Source organism: Pipistrellus kuhlii, unplaced genomic scaffold (genome assembly GCF_014108245.1).
Source record: "Pipistrellus kuhlii isolate mPipKuh1 unplaced genomic scaffold, mPipKuh1.p scaffold_m20_p_2, whole genome shotgun sequence".
Classification (NCBI taxonomy): Eukaryota; Metazoa; Chordata; class Mammalia; order Chiroptera; family Vespertilionidae; genus Pipistrellus; species Pipistrellus kuhlii.
In genome coordinates this window covers 66,943,274-66,952,497 of record NW_023425515.1, presented here as the reverse complement: position 1 = coordinate 66,952,497, position 9,224 = coordinate 66,943,274, and positions in this window count along the sequence as shown.

Here is a 9,224-nt window from a genome sequence, read left to right as displayed (position 1 = left end):
TAATTTCACTTACATAATGCTCTCAAGATTATCAATGTCAAAAATGGAAGTATTTTCTTTTTATGACTAATATTTCATCATATATATGCACTACATTTTCTTTACCCATTCATTCTTTGATGGATATTTTCATGTTTTGCCTATTGGAAACAATGCTTGGAAAAACATGATGGTAAAGGTCTTTTAAGCGATAGTGAATTTGTGTTTGGTTTCCAATATACACCCAGAAATGGCATTGCTGGATCATATGGTATTTCATTTTTAGGTTTTTTTTTTTAAGAAGTTCCATACTGTTGTTTTTTTTTCATAGTGGTTGTACCAATTTACATGCCTACCACCAGTGTATGAAGGTTCCCTTTTCTCCACATCTTCACCAATACTTATGATCTCTGGACTTTTTATTTTATTTTTTTAATATATTTTATTGATTTTTTTTTACAGAGAGGAGGAGAGAGGGATAGAGAGTTAGAAAGATCGATGAGAGAGAAACAACAATCAACTGCCTCTTGCACAACCCCTACTGGGGATGTGACCACAACCAAGGTACATGCCCTTGACCGGAATCGAACCTGGGACCCCTCAGTCCACAGGCTGACACTCAGTCCACTGAGCCAAACTGGTCTCAGCATGATCTCTGGACTTTTTAGTCATAGCCATTCTAATAGGTGTGATGTGATGCCTTTGTAGCTTTTTTTTTGTATATTTTATTGGTTTTTTACAGAGAGGAAGGGAGAGGAATAGACAGCTAGAAACATTGATGAGAGAGAAACATTGACCAGCTGCCTCCTGCACATCCCCTACCAGGGATGTGCTCACAACCAATGTACATGCCCTTAACTAGAATCGAACCTGGGATCTTTCAGTCCGCATCATTGAGCGAAACAGGTTTTGGAGTCTCTATAGTTTTGACTTGCATTTTCTTAATGATTAATGGTGGTAACCACATTTTATATACCTATTGTCCATTTATATATTTTCTTGGAAAATGTCTATTCACTTCCTCTGCCTATTTATTAATTGAATTGCTTGGGGGGTGAGTTGCTATTGAATTGTACAAGTTCTTTGTGTATTTTATCTATTAACTCCTTATAGGGATTGTGATTTGCAAATATTTTATCTCATTCATACAATGCCAGGGATTGTTGTTGGGTGTAAGCTCCATGTCTTTCCTTGCTACGGAGAAGATTCTGGATGGTGTGTTTGTTCTCCTTTTTGCAGAACTATGGGTCTTTTCCAAGAGCACTGAAATGTCAATATGTTAGGAGCAAGCTCCACTTCCTATCCTTCTAAAAGAGCCATTCCTGATTGTGCATCTTTACTCAACCCCTCAGAATCAACTGCTTGCTGAAAGTAATCACTCCCTTTCCCTAGGGCAGTGGTCGGCAAACTCATTAGTCAGCAGAGCCAAATATTAACAGTACAATGATTGAAATTTCTTTTGAGAGCTGAAAACCGACTTCTGCACATGGACAGTATGATTGAAACTTTGTGGCCTATGCGCAAAAGTCAGTCTGGTATAATTAGCATATTATGTCTTATTATTATAGATTAAAAATGGATGGATACAAAAAACATGTTTTTGGAAGAATACTGAAAAACTTACAAATTAGAGTATCTTAGGGGAGGAAAGATTAAATAAAATGTAAAATAATCCTATATAATAAAAAGTTAATATGCAAATAGACCGAACAGCAGAACAACCAAATAACCAAACAACTGGTCTCTATGACATGTGCTGACCACCAGGGGGCGTACACAGAACATGGCAGGCGTCTGCTGAGGTGGGATGGTGGAGCAGGTAAGCAGAGGCACCAGACCAAGGCGGGGCACTGGTCCTGTCATCAGGGCAAGCCTCTGGTGGTTACTGAAAATTTTTGCTCCTGCACACTGCAGTCCCACCCAGTGCTCCCACCTGCTGCTGACCCCAGCCCCACTTGCATCCACTGCCATTGCCATAGCCACCGATGGCACCTGCTGCCAGTGCCCAGTGCCGGTCCTTATTGCTCGACACCATTATTGGGTGTGAGCGGCAGCTGCTGGCCCTGATCACCTCTGAGGGCTTCTCCACTTCCCCTTGCTCCTGAGGGGTGATCAGGATAGCAGATACTGCTCACACCCACTGTTGGCACTGGCCCCAATCTCTCCAGCCATTAGTGGTGCAAGTGGGGCCAGCACCATCAGCATGTGGTAATGGTAGAGGCAGAAGCGGGGCTGCCTGCAGACAGGAGACCAGGGGACATGGCAGGGAGGGGTTGGGCGGGGGCAAGGAGGATAGGTCGAGACCACTCCTGTGTCTACTGCAGCCTCACTGCCCACAGTTCCTTTCAAGGTGGGCCCCTAGCATATAATAATAGCCATGTAAACACCAATTTCTCATTCAATGTTAAGATATTTTGGTATTATTGAGGGGGGGAAATGATCCTATAAGACCCTAGTAGTGATTTCCTCAGAGAAATTGAAGACTTAGTAAGGAAAATGTTTATAAATATAGGTAAACATGTTTGTAACATGGGGAATTTCTCAGGGTTCTGTGAAAAAGTTTGGAAGGATGAAGAGAGGTAGGAAGTTGAGTTAAGAGGAAGGCATCATTGAGCATTTGAGAAGTACATGTAGTAATCAGTTTGGTGCCTGCAAGAATTCACATGTTGGATAATAACCAAGGATAAAAAGAAGTTCAGAATGATGTATTTGTCCTTAATTGTCACCTAAAGAAGATCCTAAATCTATAAGACTCAGCCCTGAGCTGGAGTAAAGGACCAGTGGGGTCAGCTATGTCTTTCCTCTTAATCTGTGAGGAGTGCAGCAGGGCTCAGCTGGGGAACATGAGTTTTGTGGTCTAAGAGTATAGTATGAGAGATGGTTGTGTCATCTCCTTCACAAGGTAGAATGCTGTCACAACAGGATGTGGCCCCTGTGTTGGCATGCCACTGAAAGGAGTGTTTAGAGACAGGAGAGGCAGTTTTAGGGAAGGAGGATCCCATAGGAGAGGAATGCACAGGTGATGGGGCAGAGAAAGCTCCAAGTCAGAGAGAGAGTAAGGTGTATGTAAGATAAACCCAATTGTTTATCTTACATACACAGAGGACAGAGGACTGTGACAAGATAAGGAGAAGAAGAAAAGGGGGCCACTGGGTGAGCCTTGAAACATTGAAACTGATACCCTGGAAGGAAGGGTAAGCCAATTAGGAAAGTATGGCAGGAGGAGGGGAGGCATAAATTAAGGAAGGGTCCAATTAGAAAGTATCATGTTTAGCCGGGACCGGTTTGGCTCAATGGATAGAGCGTCGGCTTGGGAACTGAAGGGCCCTGGGTTTGATTACGGTCAAAGGCATGTACCTTGGTTGCGGGCATATCCCCAGTGGGGGTGTGCAAGAGGCAGCTGATCGATGACTCTCTCTCATTGATGTTTCTAACTCTCTATCTCTCTCCCTTCCTCTCTGTACAAAAATCAATAAAATATATTAAAAAAAAAAAAAAAAAGAAAGTATCATGTTTAGACAAAGAAGTTATTGGCATATATAAACAAGCAGACAAAAAGACTCAGGGACTGTGTTGTTGTTTTTTTCCCATTTTAGAGAGAGAGTAAGGTGTTTTCTCCTTTGGGGACCCCTCTCCAACAGGAGTTTGTACCCGCTTGCAATAAACTTCTACATCGTTGCTTAAGAAATCCTTTAGTCCACAAATTTATTCTTCAAACTTCATGAGACAAGAACCCACGACAAAAGTCCAGCTTGCCATTCATTATGAATATCACCTTCTCAAGTTGAAGCTCAAAGAAGACAGCATGATCAACATACCAATCCAAAATATATGTCTTTGTTCTTTGGACAAAGAGATGAATATAGCAGATATGGTTTACCCTTTACAACAAAATTTGATAAAATAAATAAAAATTATAATTTGGAAGTACATTATTAATATGGAAAATACTTATGGTATATAATTAAACACTAAGATTACAAACAATATTATAATAAAAATATAATCTTATTTTGGTAAATGTTAAATATGCAAAGTAAAAAAGATGAAAACAACATTACTTAAAATCTTAACTATAGTTATTTCTGGATGGTATAAGTGATCTTCTCGTTTGCTAGTATAAATTCCCAAGTATTTCAACAGTTATCATGGATAATAGTGAAATTTTAAAAGTACAAAAATGTAAATGGATTTTGAAAATTATTACCTGTACCATGAATGAATTAGTTTTAAAAACTCATCTATACTAAGGATTTATATTTAGTTTAACTATACCAGTTAAGAAGGTATTAAATGGTTTAATAGTCTTCTTATTTGCATTTCTTTGCCATATGTTTATGTGGTTAGCAGCTGCAAGCTCCTTGAGGGCAGTGATAATGTTTTTATAAGTATCCTGAGAACCTAGGTGTTCAATAAATATCTGTTGAAATAAGTAACTACTTATAACTTAGTTATTTGCTATAATTTTCTTTCTAAATGAACACTTTATATAGTCCTGATTCATATTTTTATTTCATCTTAAAATGCTTCTGCATTTGTTTTAATTTAGTTACAATCTTATCTTTATACAGAAGCTTGAAATTGTAGTATGATCTGTAGTTCTTCTCCATTTTGATGTTTTCTATAACTTCTCTGCTTACAAAGTAACCATTCTACAGTTCCAGTAAACAGTCATTTTTTCTCTTCTTTTAAACACAAAATTTTACATTTAAATTTTTATTATATCATGTTTATTTTATTTCCACAAAAAAAGAAACTTCACTTTTATTTTTTATTATTTACTCTTTTTCTAATCTTTTTAAATTTATTTTTAAAGACAGAGGGAAGGAGAGAGAGAGAGAGAGACAGAGAGAGAGAGAGAGAGAGAGAGAGAGAGAGAGAGAGAGAGAGAGAGAGAGAGAGAGAGAACAGCTTCCTCCTGCACATCCCCTACCAGGGATCAAGCCCATAGCCCAGGCTTGCCTGGACTGGGAATGGGACCAGCAACCTTTCAGGGCACAGGACTCTGCCCAATTAACTGAGCCACTCTGGTCAGGGCATTTTTTTTTTATTTTATAATTTACTCTTAATAAAAGGTAGTTATGATTTTCAACTTCTCATTATATATATTGGGTCGGCAGCTAAGTAATTGCGGGTTTCACACACATATGGCTTCAGTTGAATTTTTAGGTTTGCAGACGTAGTACAAATGTAAAACACATTTTGTTATTTGGTAGTTGGCTATTCAGCTGTTAATCAGTGAAAAAAGTTTTTTGATCTGTTTTGTAGTTTTCGTTTGGCGTTCGTTGAAAAATGGAAAATCAAAAGGAACCTTTTCGTCATATTTTGCTTTTTTATTTCCACAAGGGAAAAACGCATTGCAAGCTCATAAAAAGTTATGTGCTGTTTATGGTGACGAAGCCTTAAAAGAACGGCAGTGTCAAAATTGGTTTGCCAAATTTCGTTCTGGTGATTTTTCACTCAAAGATGAAAAACGCTCTGGTCGTCCAGTTGAAGTTGATGACGCCCTAATCAAAGCAATAATCAATTCGGACTGTCACAGTACAACACGTGAGGTTGCAGAGAAGCTTCATGTATCACATACATGCATTGAAAATCACTTAAAACAACTTGGCTATGTTCAAAAACTCGATACATGGGTTCCTCACAAACTGAAAGAATCACAGTTAACGCAACGCATTAGCAGCTGAGATTTGCTAAAGAAACGTAATGAAAATGATCCATTTTTAAAATGACTGATAACTGGCGATGAAAAATGGGTTGTTTACAACAATATCAAGCGGAAAAGATAGTGGAGCAGGCCAGGTGAACCAACTCAAACAACATCAAAAGCTGATATTCATCAAAAGAAGGTTTTGTTATCAGTTTGGTGGGATTACAAAGGAATTGTCTACTTTGAACTCTTACCACCCAACCGAACGATCAATTCTGATGTCTACATTGAACAACTAACAAAATTAAACAATGCAGTTGAAGAAAAGCGGCCCGAATTGACAAATCGAAAAGGTGTTGTATTCCATCATGACAATGCAAGGCCACACACATCTTTGGTCACTCGGCAAAAATTAATGGAGCTTGGTTGGGATGTTTTGCCACATGCACCATATAGTCCTGACCTTGCACCATCTGATTACTTTTTGTTTCGATCTTTACAAAACTCCTTGAATGGTAAAAATTTCAATAATGATGATGATGTCAAATCGTACCTGATTCAGTTTTTTGCTAATAAAAACCAGAAGTTTTTTGAACGTGGGATTATGATGCTGCCTGAAAGATGGCAAAAGGTCATTGATCAAAATGGGCAATACATTACAGAATAAAGTTATTTAGTTCCATGAAAAATTTGTCTTTGATTTTCTTTAAAAAATTCGCAAGTACTTAGTTGCCGACCCAATATATATATATATACATATATATATACATATATATGTGCATATATATATATATATATATATATATATATATATTTGACTATGTATGCTCTCAGATGCATTCTTTGAATTTTTTTGTCATTCTTAATTTTTTTTTAATTTATTTTAAAACAAAATCATGTTGATTCTTTCACTGAGATTATATAGAAAGTTGAGAACATCTGACATGTTTATAATTGTATTGTCTTCATTCAGTATTTTCCACATAAACCTTTACAATTTTATGAATCATTTCCAGCTCTTATACTAATTCCTAAATATTTAATGTTTGCTTTATTGTGAATTAAATCCTTTTTATTATTGTTCCCACATAGTTCTACTTTTTATCATTTTTCTTTTTCCCATTTTCTTGACATGTTGCTTTATTCTTTTCTGAAATACTTTAGGTAGAGGTTTAGTTCATTGTTTTCCCTTTTCTTCCATATTTTGAATGATAAATTTTTTCCTAAGTGCTATTTTGGCAGAATTCCATATTTTTTTTAACATATTGTATTTATATTTTTATTGCATTTTCTTGTTATAACATACTGGATTTTTTCCTTTTCTTAGGAACATTTAAATAACACTGCTTTATTTTAAGTTTGTGCATTTGTGTGTGTGTGTGTATGTATGTGTGTGTGTTTTGTGTGTGTGTTGTTGTTGTTGTTTTTTGCCTTTGGCTCATTTTAATTCCATTCTCAGTATTTGTTTCCATTTTTAATGTCTTGTAGCCTAAAATGTAATCAGTAGAATATCAGCTTTTAAAAATTGGTTGGGTACATTTTCATTCCAGCTTGTGATCCTTTTGTAAAGATCCTGGGACACTTGGAAAGGAAGTACATTTTCATAACCTGCTCCTATCTCCTCTCCAAGTAATGGCTAAAGGTATTCTAGAATCATGCTGTTCAGATTAGTAATTATTTGTCTGCTTGTTGTTAATCTAACTAGGATAATGTTAATATGACAGTTTTCCTTATCTCTCTATTTCTTGGATCTATTATTCACTAACTTGGCAGTCTTCTTAGGATTAACCAGTCACCTATAAATACAATACTTAACTATATGATTTATCATCCAAACTGAGAACATTTTGATAGGAAAAAAAAAAAATAAGGATGCTATTGCCGAGACCAGTTTGGGTCAATGGATAGGGCATCAGCTTGGGGACTGAAGGGTCCCAGGTTCGATTCCGGTCAAGGGCATGTACCTTGGTTGAGGGTATATCCCCAGCAGGGGGTGTGCAGGAGGCAGCTGAGCTGATCGATGACTCTCTCTCATTGATGTTTCTAACTCTCTATCTCTCTCCCTTCCTCTCTGTACAAAATCAATAAAATATATATATTTTAAAAAAGGATGCTGTTAATAATAATACTGGATTAGTAGGCTTGAACCAAGACTATTTGGACAACTTGAGGATAAAATTTCCCTTTCTGAGGGTAATCTAGCATGAAAACTCTGGACACTAGGAGTGTCCTATACTATTCATTCAAGAAAACGCCATCAATTTTATTATCTGTAAGTCTTACCGTATAAGGAAGGTCCAGTGGTTGTCAGCTATGTGTGTTCATATGTGTTTTATATATGAAGTGGTTACAGGTGATTTTGTTTCCTTCTCTTGGTTTCTAATTACAATTACTCTCGAAGAGAAAAAAAAATAAGTTTTCAAAATAAGGAGATGATTTAGTAAGTATGGCTATTTGGAGCAATTCCAATCCTCAATTTTAATAAAGAGACAGTAAAAAGTTTTACAAAAAGGATGGGATTATATATAGAGAAAATAAAGTTATTAAGTTATTAGATGTGCAACAGGTAGGCCTATACTTGCTTACTTTCTCTTTTGATAACACGAAGCAACATTCCTATGAGATGGTCATGATTATTACATGAGATAATGCTAGACCAGGGCCAGGCATGGTGTAGTGCTCACGGCACTTGATATCCACTAAGGATGAGCAAGAGAGTAGCAAAGAATACCACAGCACCAAGGAAAAAAATAAAGAAGTGGTATAAATATAGAAAAGCAATCCTCAAACTGGGCCTGCCTGCCTGCCATCGCCACATTAAACCTTGGAACCCAGCAGGATTCCATCTATTCTGCAAGCCTTTAGGACATGTTTGGGTTCAGAGAGAGGGCTTCTTTTCTTAAGTGCCTCGCATTCCTCTCCCCCATTCCAGGACTATGGCCATCCTATAGTGTGCTCTGCCCCAAGCTGCAGCCAGATGTTTGCCCCTTGAGATTTATTACTTACCACAAAAGGGAAGCAAAATCCTGCTGATTGCAGAATTGTAACCTTTTATTTCCAAACAATATAGAAAGTATTGTTGCATGTGGCATGCATTATTTCCTTTATTTTTTGCTAAAAAAACACACACAATGAAACAATGTTGGCACAGAAAATACACTGGAAAATATTAATGCAAAAAAAAAGAAGTATCTGGTAAATGTACAGAATTTGAGAACAAAGGATACAATAATAAAGAGGAAACTGAGGTGGATATTAACATCAATTTGTGGTATTCTACTTATATTTTATTTTCAAGTATTATGCTATTAATGCTAGCTAGCACTTTAGCTATTGGCCATTAAAGCATGTTACAAAAGTAACTTTTGTTTTTCTTAAATTTCCTAGATTGAACAGCTCAGATCTTTTCCATATCAATATTTTTGACAAGTGGCAGAATGCCTGGCCTGTAGTAAGTGCTTAATACATGTCTGTTAAACAAGAATAGGAGAGAATAAACACACTGTACAGAATCAATTTGCAAAATGTGATGTAATGTATAAAACAATCAAAAGTCTTTAATATGCTTTTGGGGGGAAAGGAAGCAGTCAAT